A 14,740-nucleotide genomic window follows, 5' to 3' on the forward strand; every position below is an offset into this window, starting at 1 on the left:
GTTTTTGGTTTTTTGAGATTTAAGGTGAGTTTTTGTTTTCTTTTCTTTATTCTGTTAGTCCATGTTTGTTTAAAAGGTTGTTCATGTTGTTGTGAAGTTTGTGTTTCGAATTTTACCGACTGTGTCCGGTCCACCTTGCCTGAACCTCTGTTGTTTGATTGAGTCCTTTTTCTACTTGTTCTGATAATGTGTATGTATGTATTTGTTGTGCAATTAGTCGAATTTCAAATTTGAACTGATTAACTGATTCCTCGAGTACAATTCTGCTTAGTCAGTACAATTCAAATCATGCGTTCGATACTGTTAAATGTCTGATTTTGGCTACGATTGTACATGTTATGATTAATATAGTCGAGTCGATATGTGCCGTCAATTAGTTTCAGCTGCCTGAACAAATAACAAATCGATTTACTCTTGATAAGCATGGCCTGAATCATTTAGGAACTGAGTTTAGTGCTTATAATTGTTAATTTGAATCAGAAATGTAAAAATCAATGTTCTGTTTAGTCACAGTTCTGAAATTGGAAGGCATGTGCACTTGTGCACAACATGTGCATTTTGTGCACAGCCTGTGCCCTGCCTAAGTGCTTTTTGAATTAAATAGTTTGACAGCATATGCTGTCAGACTACATCCTGCTGCCCATATTCTGCTTTAAGTTTCAGAAATAATAAACATTACTAAAAAGTTAAGCCTGCCAAGGGAATGTCATGGGGTTGTGCTCTTATTTAAATAGTGAGTGGAAACTGAAAAGGAGTAGCACATGGGAGGGTGTTCTGATGGTCTAAACAGGCTGTTAAAGGGTTGATTTGAAGCTGATAAAAGGAGGAACATATTTTGATATACACAGACATAGATACAAGAGAGAAAGGATAGAAAAACCAGGAACTGTTTTCTTCACATTGTTGTCTGGATTTCATTTGTTATTCTACTTGTTCAATCGATTCTGATCCTTCCAAGTTAAAACTGAGTTCACTGGTTGTAGTTTGCATTGGTTTATTTCCTGAAGTTTGGTCTATCTGGGGTTTCTATTTCCATTGCCTTGTTTGTTACCTGCTGTTACTGCTGCTGTTTGGTGTTGCTCCTATTGTTACTCTGCTGACTTCTCTTTTTCTTCAATTGTCAAACATTTCCAGGTACACAACTTCTGAAACCATATGTTGTCGAAAGTTTGAAGTTTGAAGCAGAAATAAAGAAACGAATGTCTGTTTACTTTATAGTACTTGTGTTCAAAATAGGTTGAAAGTTAGTTAGCCTGTATTTATTTAACTGCAAACTGCAAATACTCTGTATAAATTAACATACATTCTAATTTGAGATGAACAATTGGATAGCATTTGCTCGTTAGATCAGATGTGTTTTAATGCATACAACCGTTAGTTTTGTTTCAGTTATGACATCATAACATAGAATCATAGCAAGCATATGAATGTATTTTTGCCTAGATCTCTGAACTATCGAATCTGCTATATTCGGTTCCATTTGACTTCAAGATAAGTGTACCCCAAACTAATTCTCATGCAGTGTTACGTTAACAGGGTGATAATGTACGCCAACCCTTTTGTTAGATTATTTGTTTCTACATAGTTTCGATATGAGCTTCAATATAGATTCATTGTTTCGGAACAATGCGATGACTCTCGAGGAAAACTGATAGGCATTCTCGAATCCAATTAATAGTAGTTTTCTTAATAAGTAGCCGATTTCATTTATCAAACCTAAATAAGTTAATTATAAAGTTCAAACTTAAGGTTTGTTTAATGTAAATTTAGTACGAGTTATCTGTTGCTTGCAATCTCTCTTATCAAATTAACAAAGCTTATTCACTCTTTGAAAATAAGGCATGAAATAATTCTCACCTCATAAACAACCAGTTAGGCAATCAAGCAAAATTCGGACTCGCCACACATAGTAGAGATTTAGTGTTTAGTTGCTTAAACAAGTAAGTTTGGTATTTTTCTCTTTTATTTTTTAAAGACAAACGTAATAGAAATGTAGTCACTTTAGGATATCCTTCTAAAAAATGAGATGAGCCTCGCCAAATAAAAATGCAAATTGCGGGGCCCTCAATTAACCATAATAGATACTTAGAGTTTGGGATGGACTGTTTAGTGAATCTCACCGCCTTCCCCAAAGATAATAATGCGTTAGACTCTTTAGGCACGATTTAATTAAATTACGTTCTTAAATTCGGGTGCGCATTTATGTACCCAAATTCAAATCTCAACGGAGTCGAAATGCGTTAACAACTACGGGTGCATTGATTGCGACGTGGTTCGAGATGCATTTTCACGACGTTGCAATTCTATAAAATAAATGATAATAAAAGCGGTTTAAACTTAATAAAAGCACGTAAGTCATAACATGTATTTAAATCAGATATTTAGCCATTATAACAATTTAAGCGACCGTGCTAGAACCACGGGATTCGAGGGTGCCTAACACCTTCCCTCGGGTCAACAGAATTCCTTACTTAGAATTTCTGGTTCGCAGACTTCATTTGGAAAAGTCGAATATTTTCCTCGATTTGGGATTCAAGATAAACCGGTGACTTGGGACACCAAAAGCCAAACCTTTCCCAAGTGGCGACTCTGAATTAAATAAATAATCCCATTTCGAATATTGTCACTTAAATTGGAAAAACTCCCTCGCGCATTTAACCCTTCGGGGCCGGGCGCGCAAAAAGGAGGCGTGACATCTGGGCGACGTCGAAAGAAATGACGCCGACCCCGCTATGAAAACAGATGCAGTACTATGTCTAGATCGCTCCGGCGATGTCTTTGCACAGTTTGAGATGACGAAGGCTTTCATTCTCGCTACCCAAACACTATCAACCCTTTGCAAACCCATTTGAGCTGGTTACTCTTCTTTGGTTACCCTATTTGGAACCTGAAAGTATTATTGAAAATAAAATGAAAGAAAAAGAGAAATTGAAATGAAAAGACAAATAAAAAGAAAAAAAGAAAGAAGAAGAAAGAATTAGAAAAAATAAGAAAATATATATACAAAAAAAAAAAGACAATGAAAATGAGAAAAGGAAAAGGAAGTGAAAAACAAATCAAAACAGAAAAACAAAAAGAAAATCCAAAAACAAAAGTGGCCACGAACTACGTCTGACTTAATTCCGAAAGGATACGTAGGCAACCTCTCCTTGGGGTTCAGTCGCACCAAAACAAAATCCAAGAAGTCCCCCAAAAGTGAAACTGGGGCAGAAATTATAATGGTTTGGCAATGATCCCGCCCAAAAGGTTCCAAAGTTGTAGTTCAATCCAAAAAATATTCACCCCAAACCTTGTCCAAGTCCTTCTGATCAATTGGCAAAAACAGGAAAGTGGAAAACGTCCTTGTTGGAATCTGATTGAAAGAAATAAAATGAGAGAGTCTTATCGGTGAAAACCTTCGGGCACCATGAGGCGACAAGAGTAGAGAAATAAAAAATGAGAGAGGTCGATTAGCGAAAACCCGCAAAGGGCGTTGTCGGCCGAAAAAATGATACTTCATCACTAAAAGTCCTGGAAAGGTTCTCCGTTTTGGAAACACGGATCAATAGGTTCATGAGAAGCTGGAGTTTGATGCGGATCGGGTATCCAGTCCAAGAAGCATGTCATGTTCATTGAAGTCCGCAGGTACTCCAGATAAGTCCTTCTCTCATTTGCCCGAAAGAGACACTTCTAGTTTTAAACTCATTCTCCATTCAATTATTTGTTTCTCTTTGAATCCCTTTTGGTCTAACACTGTTCCAAAACCAAGACAAAGAAAGGGTGGCAAGACTGATTTACAGGGCTTTCGTTTGATACACGCTAATGTGCAAAAGGCACCCAGCCTCAGCAGGGGCATCAAGACGACTTCGACTGGCCATGGCAGCCTATAAAGGCAATTGAAGTTGGAAGGGTTGAGTTTCACATGGTTAATCGCCTCAGCGAAATTGAAGAAACCAAGGTACCCCCAAATGATCTAAAATTGAAGTTGGAAGAAAGAAGACAGAAAAGAAAGGCCTATAAAGGTAAAATAAAATTGGAAAGGTTAAGTCCCATGCGGTTAGCCACTGCAGTTTAGGTTTGAGGATCAAAATCCCTGACACAAAAAAAAACCGACAAATCCCCACAGAGTCTCCCTTTGTAAAAATCCCAGTCTACCTTGTAAAAATCTCCCAAAGAGTCTGCCCCAGCTAATCCCCAACGAGTTTTCCTTGCACAAATCCCCACAGAGTCTCCGCAATAAAAATCCCCACTGAGTTGGCCTCGTAAAGAATCCCCAAGCAGAATGGGATGAAAGAACCAAAGCCTTACCCGGACAAATCATCACAAATCCGGAAATGCGAGTCTGATCAGTTTAAAAGGGGTCACCTGTGAATCCAATCAATGGCAGAGTTTCTCAACAGGAATTAGTCCAAGACCAAGCAATTGGAACGATCAAGGCCACCGAATCAACCACCGTTTTCAAACTGACAATTTTTCTTTGTTTAGGAAAATTGAGACAGGTGCAATCCAAAGCAACCATGCAAGAAGCAGGTGTATCCCAAAAGAAATGAAGTGCGCAAGCGTTGAAACAGCTTTGCAGCAGGAAAACGACCAAAAGTAAGTTTCCCCGGAATTCTTTCATGCATCTTTGATAAATAAAAAAGAAATATAAAGGAAAACCAAAGAAAAGAAAGAAGACAAGAAAGAAAAATGAAAATCCCCAAAAGAAAAACAAATCATGGTAACATAGGACCTCATTCCTCAACTTTACCGGCATAACCCGATGAATCTTTCCGGCATAACCCGATGAATCTTCCCGGCATAACCCGTGGACCTTTTCCGGCATAACTCGATGATTCTTCCGGCATAACCCGATGATTTTACCGGCATAACCTGATGAATCTTTCCGGCATAACCCGATGAATCTTCCCGGCATAACCCGTGGACCTTTTCCGGCATAACCCGATGATTCTACCAGAATAACCCGATGAATCTTTCCGGCATAACCCGATGACTTCCCCGGCATACCCCGATGAATCTTCCGGCATAACCCGATGAATCTTCCCGGCATAACCCGTGGACCCTTTTCGGCATAACCCGATGACTTCCCCGGCATAACCCGATGAATTTTCCCAGCATAACCCGTGGACCTTTTCTGGCATAACCCGATGAATCTTCCCGGTATAACCCGATGAATCTTCCCGGCATGACCCGATGAATCTTTCCGGCATAACCCGATGACCTACCGGCATAACCCGAGAACTCTTTCCCTTTTCCGGCATAACCCGACGAATCTTTCCGACATAACCTGGACAGTTTCCAGCATAACCTGGCAATCCTCCCAATTTAGGGCTCCGATCCCTAAGTTGATCAAGTTTCCATTTAGCCAGCATTAGGGCTCCAATCCCTGAACTGAGCATTTTTCTGTTAGCCAGCATTAGGGCTCCAATCCCTGAACTGAGCGTTTATTTTCTGTTTAGCCAGCATTAGGGCTCCAATCCCTGAACTGAGCGTTTATTTTCTGTTAGCCGACGTCAGGGCTCCAATCCCTGAGTTGAGCACTTTTCCATTCAGCCAGCATTAGGGCTCCAATCCCTGAACTGAGCATTTTTACCTTTAGCGACATTAGGGCTCCAATCCCTGAGTTGCGTTTTGCAGACTAGAGTTTTTTTTTATCCCCCCATCAGTGCTGTAGATTATTATGGCAATTAACTCACGAAATTTTCCTAGTGAAACTGGGGCAGAAAATTTCGTTCGTTTGTTCTGTTTTGTCTCAGCAGGTTTGACCTCGAGGCGCATGGATCGAGATGACCTACGGGGTGAGTCTCAATCTTGAATAAAGAAAAGAAGAAAAGAACAAAAAGAGAAGATGTTCCCAAATACTGGAACAAACAAACGGCAGGTCGCTTCAAAATTTGATCAAATTCCCGAGCTTCGCCAATCCCGTTTCATTCAATATTGCAGAAATAAACAAGCGCCTACAATTTGCGATTATCAAGATTCGGATCGAAGTCTACAAGCAGAATCAGCTAAGACCCAAGATCGAGTTGCAAAAGAATTATAGATAGGAATCTTGTAACTAGCGGTTGAGCAGGCATAAGTAGTTAGTTCAGTTTCAATTTTCTTTGGTTGTAATAAGGGGGTCAGTAAAACAGTAGTGGCAACAGCAACAGCAGTAACAGCAAGCATCGTAATCCCAGGGTAGTCCCAGCTACCAAAGTTTCCCGAACTACATTGACCTGATTCCTGTTTAGCCCAGGATATGTAGGAAATCTATGAAGCAGAGATTCGGTCAAATCTTTCAAAATGTGCTTCACACGGAGTATTCCAATAGACAAAAATCGCTCATATCCGCTCACTTTATCTTTGCACGAAAACTCTTCGTATTTTCGGACAAAGAGAGGCAGCTGTGAGCACGTGATTTTTGTTTACGCGACAATCACTCCAAAAGAAATCAAAAAATAATAACAAATGGTCTTGCTGTACAATTTTTGGAATTTACGTGGCATTTTTGGTAGTTATTTGTGGTCTTGTCCGTTTTTATTTAGTCTTATCAAACAAAAATACAAAAAAAACATATGTCGTGTGTAATTAAACCATAATTCGGTTATTAAAAGGAAAATCACAAAATATGCATCTTTTATTCTATTTGTTGCCATGGTGTGATTTTACCTATTTAAATATTTTAATATGTGTGTGATAATTGTGTTAAGTGTTAATTAATGGGTGTTTAATTTTACTTTAATTAGGTATTGTGTTTTAAATTAGAAAATAAAAGAAAAGAGTGCAAATTGATCTAAAAATCGGATTGGGCCAGTTTTCTTTAAGAAAATTCGAGGCCCAAAAGCAGCCCAAAGCAGCCGGTCCAAGAAACCCATCTCCCAGGCCACCAAACGACGTAGTTTGACACAAAAACTACGTCGTTTCAAGAACAACCCATCTCAGTCGTTCAAACCAAGTTGATCTGACGGCCCTCGTCCCATCTCCCTTACCCATTACCTGACCCGACCCATTCCACCCAAATACCAACCCGGTCTCACTTAACCAAACGATGTCGTTTCCTTTAAGTAAGAGATCCAGGCCGTTGATCTCGACTGATCTAACGGCCAAGATCAAACCATCCACCCCGTATATAATCCCTCATCCCGTACCCCCACGCCCCCTAAGCCAGACCCCCCCCCTTCTTTAGGTTGTCTCCCACACCGGACCCAAACCCCACAAAACCCTAGCGCCGCCCCCCTTTCCCTTCACCGTGAACCCGGCGGCAACGACGCCGGTGACCACCATCTTAACACCCCTAGTACACCTCAACCCCCTGAACAAGGATCTGCTACCCCTTGCCTCGAATCATTCCCCCTTGCCTCGAATCTTCATTTGAAGGTTCGAACAAAACCCCGACCTATACCAACCTACCCCAGATTCACACCAGGTACTCCCCTGACCTCCCTCGTGACCAAACCTGGCTTGGTTTGGTCCGAATCTAACCAGGAAAACCTGAACCCCTAATCTGAGCCCCATGAACCCTAGAAATCCAGAAATCAGGATTTTGTCCTAATTAGCAGAGGTTTGAGGGTCTAATAGACCTTAGTCAAAGTGTTCTCTGTTGAGAACACTTGATTAAGGTCCGTTCGACCTCAAAAGGTCGAGTCTGAGTTTGGGTCCATTTCACCTAGTACTTGAGGTATTCTTTTGTTTCTTTCCATTTGATCTATTGTTGTTTGTTTGTTTGTTGTTCGTTCGTTGTTTAGAATGATTTTATTTCCAATGTCTTCGCTTTGTTCTTCTTTTCTCTAAATCAGACCTTTTATTTGATCAAATTATTCCTGTTCGTTTGTTCAAGTATATAACAAGCTGTGTAATCGATTCGATAAGTTTCGTCGATTAATTAAGTTTCCTTTTAGCCCCTGTTTTGTCAATTCCATTGAAATCACAAGTCTGCCTGTTTGTTTCTGATTGTTTGTTGCTAGTCATATGTTGTACACTACGTAGTCGATTAATTAAGTTTCGTCGATTAATTGTTTGTAGTTTATTTGTTCCCTTCAAACTGTTTGGAGCCAGTTTTGTTGACATTCCCTGATTCTGAGCTTCCTGTTAGCTTGATTCTGCTGAATATATGTGCACATGAACTCATACTAGTTTCAAACTGAACCTAAGCTGAGTTTTGGATTGCTGACCCTGTTTGTGCACATGAGATAGAGATTACTAGCCTTGTTGATTCACTTTAGATTCAGGAAATCAGAAAGCATGGCAATTTGTAGTTCTTTAATGAATTAAGGTTAATTGGACAGCATGTGCTGTCAGGATTATTCCTGCTGCCCATGTTTGCTTAGTTTAATAAAATGATAAACCATTTTAATAATGAAAAAGAGGCTGTCAGGGGAATCTCATGGGAAGGGTTTTTATTTTAATCCTTGAGTGGAAAAACAGGAGGAGAACATGGGAGGGAGTTCAGTGGATTTTAACAGGCTGTTTGAATAGGCTGATGCTAGGATAAATAGAGGAGGATTCCATTAGTTAAAGAGGGACAGACAGGAGAGAGTTCAAAGGGAGAGAGTTCTGAAAATCAAAGAGAGTTCTAAAAAAATCAGAAAGAAGAAAAACAGAAATACACATAGAGAGATACACAGAATACACAGGGATACAGAGATACACAAGCTAAAAAGACTGAAAAACAGAAGAGAAGAAAGAGTGAGCGAGGGTTGAGTTGGAAGAAGTAGATAGAGTTCACATAGCATCGAAGAGAGGCTTTGAAAATAGTTGATAGCGAAAGCAACAAAACACTACTTCAGTGAGTTCTGGTTTAGTGTCAAGTCCCAGTAGCTGACATTGGTCTGCTCAACTGATTTCAATTTGTTGGAACCTATTTGCTATCTATTGGTCCAGTTTTGGTCTAAATTCAAGTTCAGTTGATTCTGTTTGGTTTGTTTAGTTGCTGCCGGGTTTTACAAATCACTTCGAGCCTTCTTTAAATATATTTCTGGGGTATTTGGTGCTGTTGGAACTGCTGCCTTTGCTGTTGCCTGTGTATTGTTGCTGCTTTGCTGACTTCTTTTCTCTTCAATTGTAAACATTTCCAGGTACACACTTCTGAAACTATGGGTTGATGTAAGCTTGAATTGGAAGTTGAGTTGAAATAAACAAAGAAATGAAACGTTCACCTGCTTTCACAATATCTGTGTTTAAGATGTAGCAATAGGATAAAATGATTCAATTAGTTCGTATTTGCTTGGGCTCATTCTAATCGTATTTGTTTTGTATAAATTGGGGCGTACCCGAACCAATGTGGACTGTTAAGTGATATGTTGTTATATTGATTAGATGTGCACCATGTGTTTAGCAATTTAGTTTAACTTAGCCGACGATGATGGCATAATGCATAATCTAATAGGTGTTTGTATATACCCTGTCGGATCTTTGGACTGTTTAAATTTGTTATGGCCCGGTTCAGTTTGACTTTAAGAAATATGTATCTCACATAAAATTTTCATATTGTGTTAGTTAAGACCAACTGATTAGCGATATACGTCAGCTCTCTTGTTGGATTCCTTGCTTCAATACGGTCTCAATAACGTAAAGTAGTAATTAATACTGGCATTGGCCCGCCATTTAAACAAAGCGGCTATTAATAGAATCAGTGGTTTACATTTTTGGGAGCACGAATCGATGTAACAATTTAAGAGCATTAATCTAATAAGCATGAATTTAGCAAGAAGGTTTAGCGTTTAGATCTAATAGATTTGCGGATAAGCATCAATAATTAAGGGTAATTTTAGTTGTAAATAGTCCCAGGTAATTATTGGTTTGTGGAATTAGCCCAGTTCTAGGATAATTAATCTTATTCGAATGTATCATCTTGTCAACCTCGATCTTGCTTAACATTTCAATCTTTGTAATATTCTTTTCCATTAACACTTGTATTGATCTAGCCATTAATATGTCACGTTTCTTTAGCATGCAATGAACTAGGATTTTTTTCTTCTTTTTTAGAGACGAGTTTAATAGAAATGTAGTCATTTTAGGATATCCTTAAAAATAAATGAATTGCGCCTCGCCAAATAAAATGCACAAACTGCGGGCCCTCATAAATGTACATATTAAAAATACTTAGAATTTGGGATGAGCCGTTTAGAGAATTTCACGGTCTTCCTCAAAGGTAATAACGCGTTAGACTCTTTAGGCGCGACTTAATTAAATTACATTCTTAAATTCGGGTGCGCATTTATGTGACCCAAATTCAAATCTCAACGGAGTCGAAATGTTTTAACAACTACGGGTGCATTGATTGTGACGTGGTTCGAGATGCATTTTCACGACGTTGTTATTCTATAAAAATAAATGATAATAATAAAAGCGGTTTTAAACTTAATAAAAGCACATAAGTCACAACATGTATTTAAATCAGATATTTAGTCATTATAACAATTTAAGCGACCGTGCTAGAACCACGGGATTCGAGGGTGCCTAACACCTTCCCTCGGGTCAACAGAATTCCTTACTTAGAATTTCTGGTTCGCAGACTTCATTTGGAAAGTCGAAAATTTCCTCGATTTGGGATTCAAGATAAAACCGGTGACTTGGGATACCAAAAGCCAAACTTTTCCCAAGTGGCGACTCTGAATTAAATAAATAATCTCATTTCGAATATTGTCACTTAAATTGGAAAAACTCCCTCGCGCATTAACCCTTCGGGGTAGGCGCGCAAAAAAAAGGTGTGACAACTACGATACATAACAATTAAGCGGGTAAAATATATATACGGCTGAACAAAGAAATGCCTATATCACTTCCAAGACTTAACAAAACTACTATTTCGCTTTACAAACACACGGGACAACTTCTAGACATCCAATGCAACGCGCAAAATAACATAAAACCTTACACACATATGGCACATAACTCACTCAGGATTGGACTCATCAAGACACTTTAGTCAAAGCAGTTAAGTAAATTTAAGATCATACGATTTAAGGTACTTATACAAGAGTAAAAAATTGAGCCTAAGCGTCACAAGCAAAGTACTAAATATTCTCAAGGCATAGCAAAATTAAGAGATATCGCTGCAATTCAATTCATCTCACACTAGCTCCTACTCCTAAGAAAAATAAAATTAACTATATCCGATTCAAACAAAATCCTTGAAAAAGAACCGCTACACAAAGAAAAACCAAAGAGAAATTACTGCACTACCTACAAAGAAAATCATTTTGTCTTTTTCCTTTCGACTTAAATCCCTCAAGAAAATTGTCTAATAGATCCATCATCGGGAAAAGTTCAATCTTTTTTTTAAAAAAAATATTCAATTAAACTAGGAAAAAAGGTCAAAATTGCCTATCTACTATTGTTTATTAGTTGCTTGTGCCATCCGTTACACTTTTCGACCATTCTCGTCCTTATCGTTAACAAAGTTTGCAAAATTACCCCTAACTCTAACTTCCCTCCACTGTGGCAGCTGATCTATCAATTTTATCCATGTCAGCTTCCATATCAAATTTCATGTCATCGACCCCACCAAATTAAAACCCTAACATAAACGACCCCCACTCCTCACCTCTCCACCCTTTCTCTCATTTTCTCTCCCTCACCTCATGCCAAAATCATCGAAAATCATGGCATTTCGCTGGAAAATTTTCAGCGGGCAAAACTAATCTTCACGATAGTAGCTCCCCTCTTCGTCTCCTTTCTCCTTCTTCATGTTTCGTCATTCAAACAGCAACCCCGTTCTCCGGCAAGAAATTTAAATCAACTCACACAGACAAAGACCCTTCATTCTCCCTCAGAATCTTTCATTTATTTTTTTAACCATTTTTTATTGCTTTTTTAATTTTACTTTTTTTCCCTTAATTCAAGAAATAATTCTCACATGATTGATACAAATAATTTTCAAACCTACGACCATTCAATATTAGAACAACTTCCAAAAGAAATTTTCAAATATGAAACTCTTAAAGTTCAACAATGGTGAAGCCAATGAACCACGTTTAAAGTTAATTTTCAACTGGGTTTTACAAAATTTCAATCCTATTACAGTTACCAAATCAATCTTCAAAGTTTAATTCAACCTCATATGCATAAAATCCCAACCCAAGATGAGGCTTTAAATTTTCGATAATGGCCTTCTAAATCTCTTACTTGAATCTGACCCAGCAGTAATGAACACATGAATTTAATTCAAAATCTGAAAATTCAAAATATTCATGTTATTTCATTTTGGCTTAGATTGTTTGTTGGATTTTCTGGTTCTGGTTGAAATTGGTCTGAAGGAGGTGACATGGTGATTTGATGAGGAAGAAAGAGATGTAAAATAAAAGAGAAAGAAGGTGGAATAAAAATAGAAGTAAAAATGAAAAATAAACAGATTTGGAAGGGAAATGGGTCTGGTATGGTCTATGGATTAAAAAATAGTGGATTTTAAGTTGGAATCGGGTATTAAAATTAAGGGTGAGTGAATGGCCCCATAAACTTGACCCATTCTATGGTGAATGACATGGTGTCATCTGACTTGACCCATTTTATTTGAGGATTAAATTACTTCCCACGCTAATATGGCATTTTATTTGGTGAGACTTGCTGACTTGGCTGTTGATATGGACAAAATATTAGCGGGGTTAGCTATCATAGTGGAGGACATTAGGGTTAGGGGTAATTTTGCAAACTTTGTTAACGGTAGGAACAAGAATGACTAAAAAGTGTAACAGATGGCACAAGCAACCAATAAACAATATTAGAGGGGCAATTTTGACCCTTTTCTCATTAAACTAACACAGCTAAAATAGCATAGAAAGTCAATCGGACAATCTCCTCACCCCATACTTAAAATTGTGCATTGTCCCCAATGCACATCATAACTAATAAGAGGGTAAAAGAAATTCCCTGGTAGGCCAAAGGCTGAAGCACTAGCAGCTCATGGAGTACTCTGACTTCTCCCAGGTCTAGTCCTTCGTGCGGGTACCTCACATTTAGTTCCAACCATCTGGTTGATGTTGCATCCTTCCAATAACTTTGTTTTCCATGCTCCTAGAAAATCAAAAATCGACACTACCAAAATAATACATTTTAAAAAATAAAAAAAATAAAAGAAAGTAGTTTAGTTGGGTTGCCTCCCAACAAGCGCTTGATTTAACGTCGCGGCACGACGTGAATCACTTTCTGCCTCCACTTCGAACTTATGAATTAGACCCCAAATTTTGATTCTGCTCTATGATCATGCTCTGGGGAGATACAAATTATTGCGAGCCAAAAATTAAATGATACTTTATTAACTTTTTGGCTTTCAACCGAGGAGTGTCACTTTGCCCAGACGGCCTTGAAAATTTCAGAATATAGGGCTCATCTACCTCTTTCTTTGACTCTTGCATTGGCTCATACAGATCAGTTTCCATTTCACCATCTGAACATAATGTAGAGAAGTATTTGGAATGAAGTCCAACACGCTCAAATACATGAACTTCAAGATTTTTAACCTCCTCCACACCAGTCGCACTAGAGTCAACTAAATTTATATCTTCAACGTCCGTGGTTGACTCTAGTATTACTTCTTTAACATCGGCATCCTCAAATTCTAGCTGGATAGATTGTTGGGGTTCTACTTTGGACCCCTCCATTGGCACCTCAATTTCCATCTCTAATGCACATTGCTCCCGGCTACTATTCATAATATTGGCATATTGAGCATTAAAAGCTTCAACTTGTTGACTCACTTGAGCCTCCAAGTTGTGAATAGTTGCATCTTGCCTTTGTACCCGCAGTTGTATCTCATCATATTGTTTCACAAGGCACTTTAGCATATCCTCTATCTTTTTCAGGTCATCATCCCTGGGTTCTTGTTCCTATTAACTTCACAAGAAAAAAAAAGAACCATCAAAGTAAAGGGTTGGGGGAAGATAAGAAATATAAGCACAACCATGAAAGTGATCATCTTGACCACCACACATATCACACACATTCCACACATAAGATTGAGTTGGTGCACATAGCTCGCTCTCGGAAATATTTTGATAATTTTGCCCTGGGTGGTTTCCTCCACAATGTGCATAAGGAGGATCAAAAGTAGAATTACCAACATCAAAACTCTCATAATTCCAAGATGCCATGTCTCTCAAGTCAAAAATAAAAAATAAACAAAAAAATAATCAAATACAAGAAAACAAAAATAAAAGTTCAAACTTGCAACGTAGCAATATGTACACCTACAACTACACCGTTAGTTCCCCAGCAACGACGCCAAAATTTGATCACGCCAACTATGCCTTATAAAAAGGACTAAGGGACCGTTGCAAATATAATCCGGTTTACAAGTTCGGAGTCGAATCCCACAGAAAACTAAGGCTTAGCTACAGTTGTTCACTATCACCAAGAAGACAAGCTTGAATAATTCCTAACTTATAGATATTAAGATTCGTGTGTTTAACTAATTAACTAAAAAATTAAAATAGTAAATTAATAATTAAAGATACTAAGGGTTCGAGACAAGATTAAGGAGGTCTAGAGTTATGATTTTCCCTGTTGTCGGAACCCTTCCCGCTACGTTTTCTATAAATTCGCCTAGGTATTCTCTACCGATCATGAGCGCTCTGACTATCGTAACTCTCTCCCGAGTAATTACCACAATTTACTAGACATATTCTCCCGAATTACGCTAGGTAGCATTAAGTACGGCTCACTCGGATTGTGCCTCAGGTTTCGTTATCCCTAATCCCACCTTTAAACCCTTCGTATTGATCCTTCATATACGTTAGGAGTGAGGTTATTCAACAACTACCTAAATATGAACTCTCTCTTGAGT

The sequence above is a fragment of the Nicotiana sylvestris genome, chromosome 7 (assembly GCF_000393655.2).
Source record: "Nicotiana sylvestris chromosome 7, ASM39365v2, whole genome shotgun sequence".
Taxonomy (NCBI): Eukaryota; Viridiplantae; Streptophyta; class Magnoliopsida; order Solanales; family Solanaceae; genus Nicotiana; species Nicotiana sylvestris.